Genomic DNA, 16,533 nt, shown 5'->3' with positions numbered 1-16,533 from the left:
TGCGGCCCTCCAGGCCATTTCATGTGCCCCCACACCTTCCCTGCAGCTGTGGCACCCCCCCCCCCCAGTCCCCGCCTCTCACTTTTTCTCAGCAGTCAACACCAGACAGGAGGACAAAACTCCTACTACAGACCCTGCAGCTCTCTGTGCAGCCGAAGCACCCCCTCGTCTCCACCTCCCTTGCTCTCAGCATTGAACAGACTCTGGCAGCTGACTCAGGCTGGTTTTATCTCAGTTGTCGGAGAACTTGTCAGAAGTTATCATGCTGATAACAGAAGAACGGAGCAGCAGGAAAACATGGGACTTAGAGCTTTGGAGAGAGATTAGAAAACACTACAGATATATGTGCTTAGGTCAAATTTCATTAATCAGGTTTACATCCACTTTTTTAAGTCTTACGTTATTACTTAAATCAGTCATAATTGAATGCAGAGGCAATTAGTTATTATGATAAAAAGTAGATACATTTGTATAGTCTTACAGATATGACCCGCCCTTTGAGGGCAACCATAATGCTGATGCGACCTGCTATTAAAGAGTCTGGGTGTAAGAGTCAGAATATATAGAGTGATTCAACACACTGATGCCCTCCCAAAACTGCAATATTGTTTTAGATTAGGTTAGCTTCAGACAGCGAGATATATTTTTTTTCAGGAATCATAGACCCAGAACAGATATGCAACAAGTACTCTGAATCTTCATTCTCAGAAAACTTTGAAGCCGGAGATTCAGAATGACAATCAGCTGATTAGCATTTATTTACACCAAAGCTAAAAACAGCAGCTCCTGTTTTTATTATTTCTTTTTCGCACATTCAGGTTTATTAAAGCTTTATGTTATCTTTTTTGATAGTCAGGTCTTCTGACAAGTGATGTTCCGGAGGAAAGCTTTCACTAAAGACAGTGAAGTCGACTAACATAAAAGTGAATATTGTGGTTTATGACACCAAACAAATGTTAAGAATTATCCATTTGATTTTTGCGTGTTGGAAATTGGGACGAGTCACCACATATGTTTTAAATTAACAGAACGGAGCTTCACATTAGTCTATTTTTTTATAAACTTTCACATTTCTTGATGTCGCTATTAACAGGGCATGTAAGTGAATTTTCCAGTCTGCATTTTAATAGTTCATTCTAGATTAAAAAAACTATTTTGGATACACTTTTTCTTCTTTAAAACCAATAAAGAGAGAAAGTTAGTAAAAAAATTATTTTGGTTAAAAAAAAATATATATATTTGTAGACAATTCCCTAAATATATATGATCAGCTGAAAGGGGGTAATCTTTCAATTTCCAGGCTTCTTGCTGAATTTTCTTAAAATACTTCAAGCACAACATATCACCTGAGTTCCATAAAATGTACTTCTTCCCAGGGCTTTTTTTCTCAGAGAATAGGTGCAGGAACTCAACCACGAACCCCCTCCTTTCTGTGCTACATCAAAGGGTGGGTGTGATCAAATGGATAAGTGGGAGGGCCTTAAAGTAACACACAGAGTAAAAGACAATGCAGAGAATGCAGGGATCAGAAGTACATGATGCACAGAATGCAGGTGTCAGTGGTAAGTAATACAGAGAGTCAGAGGAATCAGGAGTAAGTAATGCAGAGTGTGCAGTTAGCAATGCCCAGGCCACTGTACAGAATACAGCCAAAAATCACCCCCTCTAGCCAGTACAAACCCCTCTCCTCAAGCCCATATCCACCCCAGCTTAGATCTTACCGAGTAACCCCAATCCCCCCTCTTCCTCCAGTAAAGCTCACCCCCCACAGCCTTAAAGCCCGATTCACAGGGGTGATTTGATCTGTGTCCTGTTCAGGGCCCTGTTTACCCACACAGGGATGCACAGGTGTTCCGTGCATTCCCATACAAGCAGTCCCATTGGTGGCTGCATGGACACAGCCGCTGTGTCCCAATATGACATTCATGTGGGTGTGGGTGCTTGTCCCTGAACTCACCCTGTGTGCTTTGGGGCTGTACACTTCACACCAATGTCACTTTGGGAACAGCAGTGTCTGTACAGCCCCTTTGTCCCAATAGATAACAATGGGACTTCCGGCACAGGGATGCATTGAACACCTGTACATCTTTGTTTCGGTAAAACATTGCCCTGCATGGGCACAGATCATCACTCAGAGTGAATCTCCCAGTTCATCCCCTCTGTAGAAACTATTCCCTCCCAGCTTCTTGTAAAATAAAGTTTTACAAGTTAGTTCTTCTAGAACAGGGGTCTCAAATTGGCGGCCTTCCAGCTGTTGCGAAACTACAAGTCCCATGAGGCATTGCAAGGCTGACAGTTCCAAGCATTACTCCCACAGGCAGAGGCATGATGGGACTTGTAGTTTTGCAGCAGCTGGAGGGCCGCCAGTTTGAGACCTCTGTTCTAGAAGAAACTGCTAAGCCACATACACTAGGTCACACTGCAAAATGTTACTGTACACAGGGCTCTATCTTGCTCCCTCGTTCTTCTGCTGTGTGGAAAGCCTGCTTTTTTTTTTCTACTCATTATTCTCAGGCACCGGTATCAAAGAATGTACCTGTGCAGACTAGAGGGGAGAACAGAGGAGGCTGCCTGCAGCATTCAGCCTGTTGCCGCCTGCTGCCCATTGGTGAAGGAGAGTGATGTCAGATCACTCTGCCTCTCCTGCTCCTGCCTGCCGAAGCCCATAGTTTGCAGGCGACACTCAGCGTCACTAGATGATGGGCCGCCGATTCTGACGGAACATTGGCACCTACTGGATTGAGGTACCACCCCCTCATCTACACCACGACCCTCCCCCTCCTCTGCTTTTATGGAGATATGCAGGACAGGGATGGTTTTGTGTGCACCACTAGGAGAGCTGCGCTGTCACTTGGAGACACAGGAATGGAGCTCTAGTGTTTACAAGTGACAGCAGTGAGCAGTAAACAAGGGGACTGGCATCACAATAGTGTTTACAATATGTTTTCATCAAAGCCATCTGAATACAGAATCAATAGAAATGTGAGACTAGACAGTAAGAACAGCTACCAACATTTACAACATATCTTGAGTTGTACATACATCTCACAAAACAGATCCCCCAATATATTATCTGAACTCTACAGTAGAGCAATGAGTCACATACAGTATAAATGAACAAAACACATAATCATATACCTAACAACTAGACAGGGTCCTGTACCTCTTCTTTCACTTGAATTTTATTATTATTAGAAATGACAAGAAGATTAGACAGTTACAAAAATACTATGCTAAAATGTGGACCAGTACAAGAGGAATTTCTCTCCACAGATACTGAACATTAAACAATGGTGTAGAAGTGACAGACAATTGGTCCAAGCAACATTGTATTGTTAAATGATCAATTATTAGAGCCCTGCCTGGAATTGCGATGTGCTTTGTTTCTGAAAAAAGCCTTTCAACTGGGGGTCCTTGAATTGAAAGAACAGTACACAAAAAGGGTACCGCTCTTACTTATGGGCAAATAGGCAATACTAAGGTGAAGAAGATCCATAAAGAAAGATGGAAAGGTAAAAAAAAGGAAAGGGGGAAGAAGAGAAAAAAAAAGGGGGGGGGGGTCCATCTCTGTCCAAGAGACTCACTATGGGTATTTTAACACGTCATGTTAAATTACAGTTCCAGCAAGTGTGTAGGCGGTTGCATTGATGGGAAATAATCTAGCTAGGGCTGCCAGGTACGTCAAATTGTATCATGTGTATCGGTTAATATAGCCATCAGTTTCTCATTCACCAGCGTACCATGCACCTGACGTTTCACTTCGTCGAAGTTGAGAATCAGCATCTTCCACGCTTTTGCAATTGTCTGTTTCGTGGCCAAAAACATATATATCAAAAGAGTACGCTCTCTTTTGGTAGCGCCTTCTATCGGTTTGTGTAGGAGCGCCTCCCAAGGATCTTTTTGCAAGTTTATATGTAACACCGAATTGACCATGTTATAGACCCTTATCCATAGATGTTTGACCTTAGGGCATGTCTACCATATATGCTTCATGTCTCCTAGATCCAAGCATCCCCTAAAACATGTGAAGCATAGGTAGGAAGGCATTTAGCAATTCTAGCTGGAGTAAAGTACCATTGGGACAAGACTTTGAAAGATTTTTCTAAAGTTATGACATTATGGTTGGAATGGAATAATGCCTCCCAGATTTTTTTACAAGTCTCAGGGATTTGCATGGCCCGAAATTCCCTTTCCCAGTTAGAGCAGTAAGATTCGACACACAAGTTAAAGTTGTTTAGGGTCCTGTAACTCTTCTGAAAAGTAAAAAAGCCCCTTCTTAAGTGGCCCCTTCTTAAATTGACTTACTGTATATACCTACACTCAGATTTCATTTTTACCTGCTGGTAGTTTGTCAATCACCAGGATGGAGGCAGATCAGTGCTCGAGCTATGTTGCTTTGACAAAGAGAAGGTTATTAAATTAGCTGCCAGGTAATACTACTTAAATACATACTGTATACAGCAGTATTGGAGATGTGTGCCTAACTTTGCTATTTTAGCAGCTTCACTTACTGATTTTACCAAAGGAGCAAGTCCACCATGGTGAAACACAGTGAAGGGGCAGAGAGATCTTTTCAAGAGCTAAAGGCAGTATTGTGTTAACCCGGCCATAGACAGTTTGAATCATGTATGGGCAGGCTGAATGTACCCAAGTTGATTGATCGATCAACTTGCCTACAACCAACCTGTTGGATTTTTAATGTGATTATTGCTAGTGGCTATTATAGCTGCTACAGTAATCCCTGTGTTCTCATGGCGGAGATGGCACCTCACCCCCCACCCCTGCCGAGAGAACACAATGGCTCTGCAGAAGGGTTTCCCCCATCAACACTGACTGTGTTGATGGGGGAATCAAGTGTTTTCCTTTCCTGCAACTGCTCTATCTATGGCCGGCTTTAGCCATCCCAAACTTCTGTCAAGAATTTTTTTAATTAACAGATGCATCTGATATTGGCATTGGAGCAGTCGTCACTGCCAACACCCAATATGCCATGTCTCTCTCAAGGATGAGACTTTTCAACTAGAAGACCATTCATATCTGGTATCCAATGGTGTTTCACCCCTTTCCTTAGGAGTCTGTTTACCCCTTGGATAAAGTTCCTGGAGATAGTCCTTGGTAGTAGTATGTCACTCTAAAAGAAGCAAATGCCCTTTTTACCCACTTTTGATGGTTTCTTGACTTCTTACTATTGCTGTCTCTGACAGTTAAAGTAACTCCAAGCTTGGCTAGGATTTCTCCTCTGAGTTTAGGATACTGCTTGGCATCTTCAGGTTGCAAGTCATACTAGGCACCTACAGTTGTGTGAAAAAGTATTTGCCCCCTTTCTGATTTTTTTTTTTTGCAAATTTGTCACACTTAAATGACTCAGATCATCAAACAAATGTTATTATTACACAAAGATAACCCACGTAAATACAAAATGCAGTTTTTAAATTATGGTTTAATTTATTAAGGCAAAAAAGCTGTTCAAACCTGCCTGGCTTTATGTGAAAAAATAATTTCCCCTAAACCTAATAACTGATTGTGCCACTCTTGGTGGCAACAACTGCAATCAAGCATTTGTGATAACTGGCAATGAGTGTAAGGTCATGATACAGCATCTCAATTGGATTTAAGTCCGGGCTTTGACTAGGCCACTCCAAAACCTAAATTTTGCTTTGTTTGAACCATTTGGTGCTGGACTCGCTGTTGTGTTTCGGATCATTATCCTGCTGCATAACCCAAGTGCACTTGAGCTTGAGGTCACGAACTGATGGTCGGACATTCTTCTTTAGGATTTTCTGGTACAGCTTAGAATTCATGGTTCCATCCATTATGGTACGTCATCCAGGTCCTGAAGCTGTAAAGCAGCCCCAGACCATGACGCTACCACCACCATGTCTGACTGTTGGTATGATGTTCTTGTTATGAAATGCTGTATTCGTTTTATGCCAGATGTAACAGGATGTACACCTTCCAAAAAGTTAATTTTTTGTCTCATCAGTCCACAGAATATTTGCCTAAAAGTCTTGGGGATAATCAAGATGTTTTTTGGTAAATGTAAGATGAGCCTTTGTATTCTTTTTGGTCCACAGTGGCTTTGGCCTTGGAACTCTCCCATGGATGCCATTTTTGCCCAGTCTCTTTCTTATTGTTGAATCATGAACACTGATCTTACCTGAGGCAAGTGAGGCCCGCAGTTCTTTAGATGCTGTTCTGGGCTCTTTTATGACCTCCTGGATGAGTCGTCGTCATGCTCTTGGAGTAATTTTTGAAGGCCTGCCACTCCTGGGAAGGTTCACCACTGTTCCAAGTTATCTCCATTTGTGGATAATGTCTCTCCCCTGGAGTTCCAGAGCCTTAGAAATGGCTTTGAAACCCTTCCTAGCCCGACACATGGACATTGCTTTGTTTCTAATCGGTTCTTGATTTTTTTTAGATTGTGGCATGATGTGTGGCTTTTTGTGATTTGTTAGCGTGCTTCACTTTGTCAGACAGCTTCTATTTATGTGATCTCTTGATTCAAGAGGTCTGGCAGTAATCAGGCCTGGGTGTGGCAAGTGAAATTTATCTCAGCTTTCCAAAAAATTGTGGTTAATCACAGTTCATTCATGATTCAGCATGGGAGGGAGCAATTACTTTTTCACATAGGGACAGGCAGGTTTGAACAGCTTTTTTCCCTTAATAAATTAAATAATAATAAAAAAAACTGTATCTTTGATTTACTCAGGTTATCTTTGTGTAATATTAAAATTAGTTTGATGATCTGAATTATTTAAGTGTGAGAAATATGCAAAAAAATGAAAAATCTGGAAGGGGCAAATACTTTTTCACACCACTGTAAGTGTATTATATGTTATTATATGCATCAGTCTTCAGCAGATGTGGTCAATCCTCCAGTCATCAGCATGAGATGGAAACATTCCTGGATCCTCTAGTCTTTATTGAGGTGGTCTTGGCTGGAGTCCTGTAAGACAATGGGGAACACACTGCCACTGTCTCTTTGCTGATCTTTGCCTGGGGCAAGAATACCCTTTTCTGGGTATACCTATGATCAGATCCAAGTATTTTAGTCTTCTTCATGGTTTTAAAGAAGATTTCTCCTAGGTTGAGAATCCAACCTAGATATTCCAGGTAGTTGAATGTGGTGACCATACTTTGGTCTAAGCGGGCTACCAACTGGACTGTCAAGAACAGATTGTCCAGGTAAACCATAATCGTTATACCTTGGGCCCTTAATCTGGCTAGAAGAGGGGCCAGAACTTTTGTAAACACTCAAGGTGCCGTAGTTACACCAGAAAGCAGCGCTACACACTGAAAATGAAGATTTTCCACCATGAAAAGTAGATATTACTAGTGAGCGAGGAAATAGGCATATGGAGGTATGCATCTTTGACGTTGATTGACGCCAGAAGTTCTCCTCCTTGTAGAATGGAGATAACTGATTAGATTGACTCCATGCTAAAAAGAGTGGTTATATTCAGGAAATTAATTTAGATTTTTGAGATCCAGAATGTCCATTTGGATTTAACCAAACCCCAACCTCTGCTCTTACATGGGGGCCACCATGATCACTTTTTGCCAAAAGATGGTCCAATGCTTGAGAGAAAGACTTCTTTTTCTCTGGATCCTTAGGAACGTTTGATCTGAGAAAACGAGGAGATGGGAACTCTTGGAACTCCAGTTTGTACCTTGGAGCTATTGAGGAAGTCCCTCATTCATCTCGACACTCTTCCTGCCAGATCCTTGAGAACTGAAGAAGAATTCCCCCTATTGAGCGAGCGGGGGGCACCCCCTCATAAGGAGGCTTCAGTGTCTTGTAGGTTTCCTCCCCCAAGACCTCTTTTGTCCCTGGGGTTAACCCTGAGGATTACCTTTGAACTTGACGGCGGAAGCCATCGTGACTGCCTGGAGGCTGATGCCCCTGGCACAGAAGAAGGAGCTTTAGAACGAAAATACATTTACTCCTTTTCTTAAATGGCAAAAGGGATACTTTTTCCACTAGAATTTCTTTGGATGTATTATCCAAAACATCCCCAAATAGCTGTTTCACCGCAAAAAGGAAGACTAGCTAGGAGCTTCTGCATGGTGCTTAGCGAAGGGCGCAAGGCCTGAAGGATAGAATCTCTCATAGCAACTATTGCAAACATAAAGCTGCCAGATCCTGGGCCTGCTGAGCAGGATAACCTTGAACACCTGTTTAAACTGGTCTCTCAACGATTAAGCAATTACTGTCAGCGCAGGCTGAGACACTCAATCTGCCAGAGAAAAAAGTGTTTTTTTTTTAATAGGAATTCCAACTTTTTATCCGTTGGATCCCTAAGCATTTGAGCATTGTCTGCCAGACAAGTCAAACTCTTATTCACAGAGGATATAGCAGCGTTAATTGCTGGTATACCCTACTTAGTGAATTTCCTCCACCATAGGATAAAGTGTAAAAACTTTTTAGGAGGGAAAATAATGCTTATCTGGGTGATCCTCTCAGATACAAAAAAGCTTTTCCAACAAAGAATGCACAGGAAAAGGCATGCACAGTTTGAGGAGGCTTTAGCGAACCCAAACACTCAGTTAAGGGTACACAAATGTGGGACAGACCATTCAACAAGAAATTGCACCATCAATCTTAAGATTGAAACAGCTGATTCTCCCACATTTGACACCTCAGAAGAGGAGTCATCAGCCTCACCACGGTCCCCTGAGGAAATTTGTCTTCTCCCACCCCTAGTTCCTCAGTTTGAGGGTCCTGGGTAATGGAGGAGAACCTGTCACATTTTGACCCACACTAGGATGCGATTAAAGTCGCTAAAAAGATTTTTTTTTTTTTTAGTAAAATTAACAGGGGCTGCAGTGTTGAAAACAGTTGCAAACATTTCATGCCCCGATACTCACTCTGACCAGCCACCCCATCTCAGGAGAGGATGCCATCTGTAGAGATGAGTTGGCTTTCCAGAGCTGGAGGGAAACACTTTTAGCTCTTTTTTGGGGGTGTTTCAACCCCCCTTCTGACCTTAGCCCAATGCACAAAGCAGAGGTACTACCAGAAGAAATCACATCCACTGCTTGAGCAATAGTCCAGCCACTGCCGCTACTATTAATGCTCAGCCTGATGCAAATAGTAAATGGCTGTGTCACCAAAACCTCTTTCAAGCTCCTCTTTGCTCTTAAGTCTCTCCGACAATTTTGCAGCCAGCACAAATGGAGTTTTTTTTTAAACACACTCCCGCATTGGAAGACGCCAATGCCGCGCTAAGCCCTGCCCCCACCAGGAAAAAGAGTTTTCCCGCGCAAGCATTGGCCTCTGATCCGACAGGATCGGCTTGTGAGTGAGGGAGGGATGGCGTGGAGACGACCTGGAAGCCACCGCCGAGCAGGGGCGGTGAAAGAAAACGGCATTGCCGATCATGTGTAGTTCTCCCTTATACTCAGCCTCATGAAGAGGGGAAGAGTTCAGCCCAGGTGGGGTTGTCTGGAGGAAGCAAACTTACTGGAGGTTTGCCTGCTAGCTGGAGGAAAAAAGTCTGTTGCTTCTATGACACAGTGTGATCTCTGAGCAAAGCATAAGAAGGTACGTGCTCCATACAGCCCACAGTGGTGACACTTAGGCATGACAACATTTACCTTAAAGGAGACATTTCATAAGAAATTTTAAAAATTCCTTAGAAAACTCCACTTACCTTTCCTGCCGCAGGGTTTTCTGTGGTAAAACCAACAGACCCAATCTTCACCCTTCACGGTGGGTTCTTTCAACAAAGCTTCAAGAACCAGGGACCCTCGGGGAACCCACAATCCTGGACCTGTAATATCAATCAGCCAGTGAAACTTTATGGCCTTAATACTGAAAGTACTGGATCCCGGGGTCCAGCTCTCTAAAAAGAGAAGCGTTTACAAGCAAAACCTCGTTTCTTTGAATACAAGGCCTGGGCACCATTCAATTTGGTCTAAAAGACACTTTGAATTGATCTGGCTGCATAGCTAGCCCCAGCAAGGATTGCTCCATTGGAGCTCAGCACAGCACATCTTTACTCGTGACCAACACCTTAGACACTGGCAAAAAAACTGAGATGTTCCCGGTATGGGAGGGGTTATATAGGGAGGCAACTTCCTGTTTAGGGTGTGCCAGTGTCCAGCACCTGAAGGTGGACTATAACCCACATAGTAACTACTATGGATCTGTGTCCCGTGATGTGCGATTAAAGAAATGCACTCTGCACCAACTGTTGTGATGTAGATAGTCCCTGCACCAAAATTTGCCTGTCTGACAGGGCCTGTATATTCTGCTGTAGAGACTGGTTCATTTGTATCTGTCCCTCTAAAGTCAGTTCCTGACTACCACAGCAGAGAGAACAGGAACAATCTCTGAGTCAGACTCCCACAGTAGAGATAGAAACCAAGAGCTCTGACCATCAATCAGCTCACATATGTCTAGACCTGTGCATAGCTGAGACTAATAATGAGATCTCGGTACCAGGTAAGATGTGGACCTAAGAATGGAGGCTTATTCCCACCCAAAACTTAACAAAGACTCAGCTCCAGAACTCTGAATAAGACGAGTTTGTTTTCTTCATATCAGTCATCAGTCCTTAAGCTCCCTACCATATGTAGGTGACAAACCTGGTGACACATACCCCCGTTGCCAACTAGTGCCTCACACTCTGCATATCAGAAATGTCCTACATTAATTGAGACCATAGAAAGGCTTCAGCCTAGCTCCTCCCAGGCCACATCCCTCTGGCAAGTTTTACCCCACCTACATGACTGTTATGACTGAGCCCTGTGGGCTAGGTGAAGCACATCAGAGGGTGTGGCCTGGGAGGGGCTAGGCTGAAGCCGCATCTTACCTGTTTGTACTTGGGTTGTGTCTCCAGAGTGAGGGGTCTCATCGGTTGTTTCTGTGTAGCTCAAGCCGGGATGAGCTCTTTCGATGCCAGTACCTGCCAGCTGTGTGGGATACTGAGAGATTCCACAGTGGTGCTTTGAGCAGTGCTCCAAGTATTTCAGTACAAGTCAAATTAATTGAGACCAGTTTGCTGAAAAAAAACCTCATGCATAATTGGGTATACTGAAAAGTATTATGTGGAAGGTATAAAAATGTAAAATAAATGGAAATAAAAATGTACAGTAAACGGGGACATGCCGTATCAGCATACATACAGTATGTATGCAGAAAAAAATTGTATTATAAGAGGTTATACTAAAAATATGAAAATGTATTCAAGTATATAAAACAAAATATGGACTGAGTGTACTTGTGAGTTACAATGTAGCAACCCAAACAGATGAGGTTGGTGCAAATAAGTGAGTTCTGGGTTAAGGTGTCAGAATTTGACAGTGCTGCAATTCATGAAAATATATAAACAGGAAACATTTTACTTAACAACATATTTACATCTTGGACAACTAACTACAAGGTGTTTTTTTCCGATAAAAGTATCTTCTTAATAAAAGAGTCTTCTGTAGGAACTTTCACATAATACTAGTTATTCTGAATAACTAGCAAATGTTTTCCCTCACTTTTGTGAGCAGTGTAATTTTGGTAGTGGGCTTACGTGTCTCTGTAACTCCATTATCACTTCACAAAAGTTTCAGATTATGTTTTTTTTTTTAAATAACTGCATTAAAAAGGACCTGTCATCTTCCCTTACATGTGTTGATTAACATGCCAAGTAAGTGTATACACATTACATTATAGAGGATGATAATAACAATAATATCACTGCTCAGATTTTGACAGGTAGGCTAGGTCAGAGAACCAATAATGGTTTAACCACTTTCACTCTGACAAATTCAATGGTTTAACTGGCCTTTTATTAACTATAACTATATTAAACAATATTTGTGTTCATTAGAGCTAGATTGGGTTTTAATTTAATAGCTCACTGATAATCTTGACCATTTCCATAATAAGGTTTCCCCAGATAGCAAGCAATTGTGCTGCAAATTTAAAAATGACTTGCTATTGCTAGGGATATATATATATATATATATATATATATATATATATATATATATATATATATATATATATATACCCAGTGGGGTTGATTTACTAAAACAGGAGAGTGCAAATCTACCGTGTACAGCTGCACCAGATTTTGCACTCTCCACTTTTAGTGAATCAACCCCTATGTGTCACAACTTTGTAATTTCAATTAAAAATAGAGGTCTTCGTTTTTTAACTATAAGTACGGGGCTTCTTTAAAAAGTTCACACTTTTTTAAACTCTTTTTATTGAGAATTTCAAAAACAAATTACATCACTTGTCCTAAACTGCAAGGTCAGCTGGCTTGCCAGACAAACTAATCACATGGCACTCTGAGAAACGACCAATTACCACTCCCCCCTCACTGTCCAAGGATAATATAAAAGTGCAGAAACTTTATGAAGACCCTATACTGTATTTTTGATTGAAAAGTTACAGTTTTTTTTAAGTCCTGATGCCCAGGAGAGGACACCAGGAGCAGCTGTCCAGCACACAAACTATTACAAAATAAATATAGAAATACCAGTAACACCTGACTGATTCATTTTAAAACCTATTATCATTCTGCCTATAAATCATATTTTTCCTCACAACAAGCAGTGGTTGGTGTGGATGCTATAGCCAGAGTAGAGTACTATGATTGTCCACTGACTCCACTGTAGATTTCTGACAAAGTTTCTATCCATACAGTGGTTGAGCACCCATGTCTATTGTGCTATTAAGCTTAAAACACAATTTCTACATCTGGAAAGCATGCCACATGTTCCCTTTTGATGACTGTATATATAAAGCCTAAAGTTGTGTCATTGGGACATGAAGTGAAGAGAAATCTCCCCAATGGAGACACAGATAACATTAGAAACCCAGTAGAGGTTCTATCCAAAACAAAAAAAATGGTTTGTGTGTGTTTTCATATCCTATGGTAAGATAAAGTAAGTGACACACCAAAGGGTACCACACATTGGAAAAATGTGGTCCAGGTGTGTTTGTATATGTTCATATCTGAAAGGCATGGCAAGAGTGAAACATAGATTTTGGACGATCTACTACAGTAAGTAGCAATATAGTAAAGCTATTTTTTAAATATGTCCCCCAACACAGGAGGATACAGCATCAGCGATGCTTCAAGTGTTTTATCTATTACTGGACATAAGTGCTACTCGGAGTACAGTTATGAAGAGAAACTTCAAGGATAAGTTCCTTTTAAAGTAAATGTGTTTCCTATTTTCTGCTGTTCCTGGTATGTGCCTTGCCAGGCGTTTAATGAGCATGAAGCGTTGTAAGACACATGGCTCAGGCTTTGAGTACTGAATTAATCATACACAGGCTGCCATGCCTAGAAAATACATAACACACATTAATTCCTGAGAAATATTTTAAAGCTATGGTATAATTTATTTTTCTTGCTCTTGTGCACATTTTTTCTTTTTAATCCTTATGCTCCGTACACACGGTTGGACTTTGTTCGGACATTCCGACAACAAAATCCTAGGATTTTTTCCGACGGATGTTGGCTCAAACTTGTTTTACGTACACACGGTTGCACAAAGTTGTCAGAATTTCCGATCGCCAACAACGTGGTGACGTCAAGCACGTACAACGAGACTAGAAAAGGCCAGTTCAGAACCAAGCGCGGCACCCTTTGGGCTCCTTTTGCTAATCTCGTGTTAGTAAAAGTTTGGTGAGAGACGATTCGCGCTTTTTCAGACTCGTGGCTTTCAGATCGTTTTCTGCGGTTCAGTTTGTGCCTGTGGGTTTGTATCTGCTCTTCAGTGCGTGCAAGCAAGTTCCGCGTGACTTTAAGTAGTCATTGTGTTCTTGTTCGTTTGTTACTGTTTTTCAGGTCGCTCTTCACAGGCCTTGCTGTTCTTCAGTCCGTTCTGTTACTTCGTTCTGAGCAGCCGACTGTTTTCTAGCCATGTTTTGTATACATACTCCTCGTAGAGTTCGTGCTGTGCGGGGGCTTGGTGTTGGGGTCCTGACCTTGACACAAGTCCAGTCCATGAACAGGGTGGGGAGGAGTTCATGGACCAAGAATTGGTTGCTTCAGCATGACCAGTTCTCTCATATGCCTTTGCTCCGTGAGATCCGTGAGAATAATCCTGATGATTTCAGGAACTTTCTCCGGATGACTGACCCCGTATTTCACCGTTTGTTGGCTTTGCTGACCCCCTATATCAGCAGGCAGGATACCTGCATGAGGCAAGCCATCACTCGGGAGCAGAGGTTGGTCGCTACCCTGCGGTACTTTGCGACGGGGAGAAGCCTGCAGGACCTCAAGTTCTCGACAGGCATCTCCCCCCAGGCTCTGGGGATCATTATCCCAGAGACCTGTTCTGCCATCATCCAGGTCCTGCAGAAGGAGTATATGAAGGTAAGATTTGTATCCTTTAATATCACATTTTATTGTATTTAATGTTTGCTAAGATATTGTATATCTTTCCTCATTCCCTAATTACCATGATTGGAATATGCTGTGAATGTTCCCTTTGTCCTCATTCATGCTGGATTTTTAGGTAATAATTTTTTTACTCCTTCATACATATCTGCCTTCACTTACCTCCCCAACATGCTCTCCTGCCCCTATAGTCACCTCATGTAGTCACTTAACAATGTATTTTATCAGCTCCATAGTAGTGCTTTACCCCAAACACCCCCTAAAATGTTTAGAAATTTGATTTTTGCTTTAAATTTAGACAGAGTGCCAGAGGCTTTTTTTTTGTGGTGTCCCCAAATCATTTTTAGTAACCCTCCCTCCCCCCAACTGCTAAGTCAGCTGATTCCAATTCTCTATCTATCTTCAATCATCTATCTGCTGACTTTGCCAAACCCATACACACTATACCCACCTCTTTTGTGGTCAGATGTATGGATGGATTCTCCAAAGCATGTAGTGCAAGGGCCTGCCTGTATACTTTCCAATGGTACTGTTTAAAGTTTTTGTATTCTATTATTATCTTGATAGGTAATATCATAATGTCCAAATGTCCTCAAATGTGTACAGTGTGTATTTATATCTTTGTATTATGACACTTCTTACCTGTCCAGTTTACTGCCAATAGTGTAACTAAGGAGGGGCTGTTCCAAGTAATACCCATTATTTAGGCATTCATCTCTCAATGAAGTGAAGAGGGTTACCTGTCCAAGATTCCACCCCCCCTATAATGTTAGAAATGGCCCATGAGAATGGGGGGAGGGGGAATATGATAGGTGTACCTTATACTTTGGTGTTAATTTACCTTAATAAATGCTATCTGGAGGTTGGCCAAGAATGTTTGTGCCTAATCTGCTTGCCATGTTTATGTGCAAAAATAGTAATTTATTTTTGTTTTCCTCAACAGTTTCCTTCCACGCCACAGGAATGTCAGACTGTGGCCTCCCACTTTGCCCAGCGGTGGGACTTTCCTAACTGCGGAGGGGCAATTGATGGGAAACACGTCCACATCGTCCCACCACCCAACTCGGGGTCATACTATTTCAACTATAAGGGGTTCAATAGTATTGTGATGTTGGTGGTGGTGTCGGCTAATTACGACTTCTTGTATATGGACGTGGGGAAGAATGGCCGGATGTCCGATGGTGGAGTCATCGCCCAGACGGAGTTCTACAGGCGTCTCCAGAATGGCAGCTTGGACTTGCCACCTCCAGAGGACAATGTGGAAAGACTCCCATTCGTCTTCGTTGCGGATGAAGCATTTGCGCTGGGGGAACATCTTATGCGGCCATTCCCGATGAGGACCCTAACCCCAGAACAGAGGGTTTTTAATTACCGGCTGGCCAGAGCCAGAAGAGTGGTGGAGAACACATTTGGAATCATGGCCAGCCGGTTCCGCCTATTTCTGACACCCATCCATATGGCGGAGTATAAACTTATTCATCTAATCCTGGCGTGCTGTGTTCTCCATAACTTTTTACGCCAACATTCTGCCAACTATGCTGGCTCAGTTGGGCCTGAGGCCGGAAATCTACATGATACAACCCTGACGGCGCTTGAAAGTGGCCGTCCTGGCTTGCCCTCCCTGAGTGCCCGTGATGTCCGGTTAAGATACCTTGAGTTCTTTGCGGGTAGGGGGGCCATCAATATGCCAGACAATTTGTGAAGCATTTATCAAATTTAAAAAAAATGTAATCTTTGGTGACATTTACTGCTTGTGTTTGTTTTAGCTGACAGAAATGTGTGGAGTCCTGAAAATGGCGTGATTGTGTAACCTTATACAAAGCACTGTTGGCTGTTATTTACTAAAGGCGTATACACTTTTTATACTACAAGTGCACTTGAAACTGCACTGAAACTGCACTTGTAGTGCAAAGAGGATTTGCCCTTAGGAAATAACCACCATTTTCTCTGAAAACAGCAATTACATCACCACAAAAGTGTTGTAGCATTGAGACAATAATGCACACATTCTTGATTAACAAACTTTTTAATACCTGCACAATCACATGTGCATTTAGAAACGGTTTTTAACCACTTTCCGACCGCCTCACGCATATATACGTGAGCAGAGCGGCACGGGCAGGCAAAAACACGTACCTGGTACGTGATTGCCTTCCCTCGGGCGGGGGGTCCGATC

The 16,533-nt window shown here is 42.3% G+C and overlaps 1 protein-coding gene across 1 annotated transcript in view; it reads left to right on the top strand.

Moving 5' to 3' along the window:
• PDGFRL (platelet derived growth factor receptor like) overlaps nucleotides 1-16,533 on the top strand; it is a 218,645-nt gene that overhangs the window by 17,151 nt on the left and 184,961 nt on the right. The window lies entirely within an intron of this gene.

Source organism: Aquarana catesbeiana, linkage group LG01 (genome assembly GCF_042186555.1).
Source record: "Aquarana catesbeiana isolate 2022-GZ linkage group LG01, ASM4218655v1, whole genome shotgun sequence".
NCBI lineage: Eukaryota > Metazoa > Chordata > Amphibia > Anura > Ranidae > Aquarana > Aquarana catesbeiana.
This window is presented reverse-complemented; position numbering and strand designations above follow the sequence as displayed.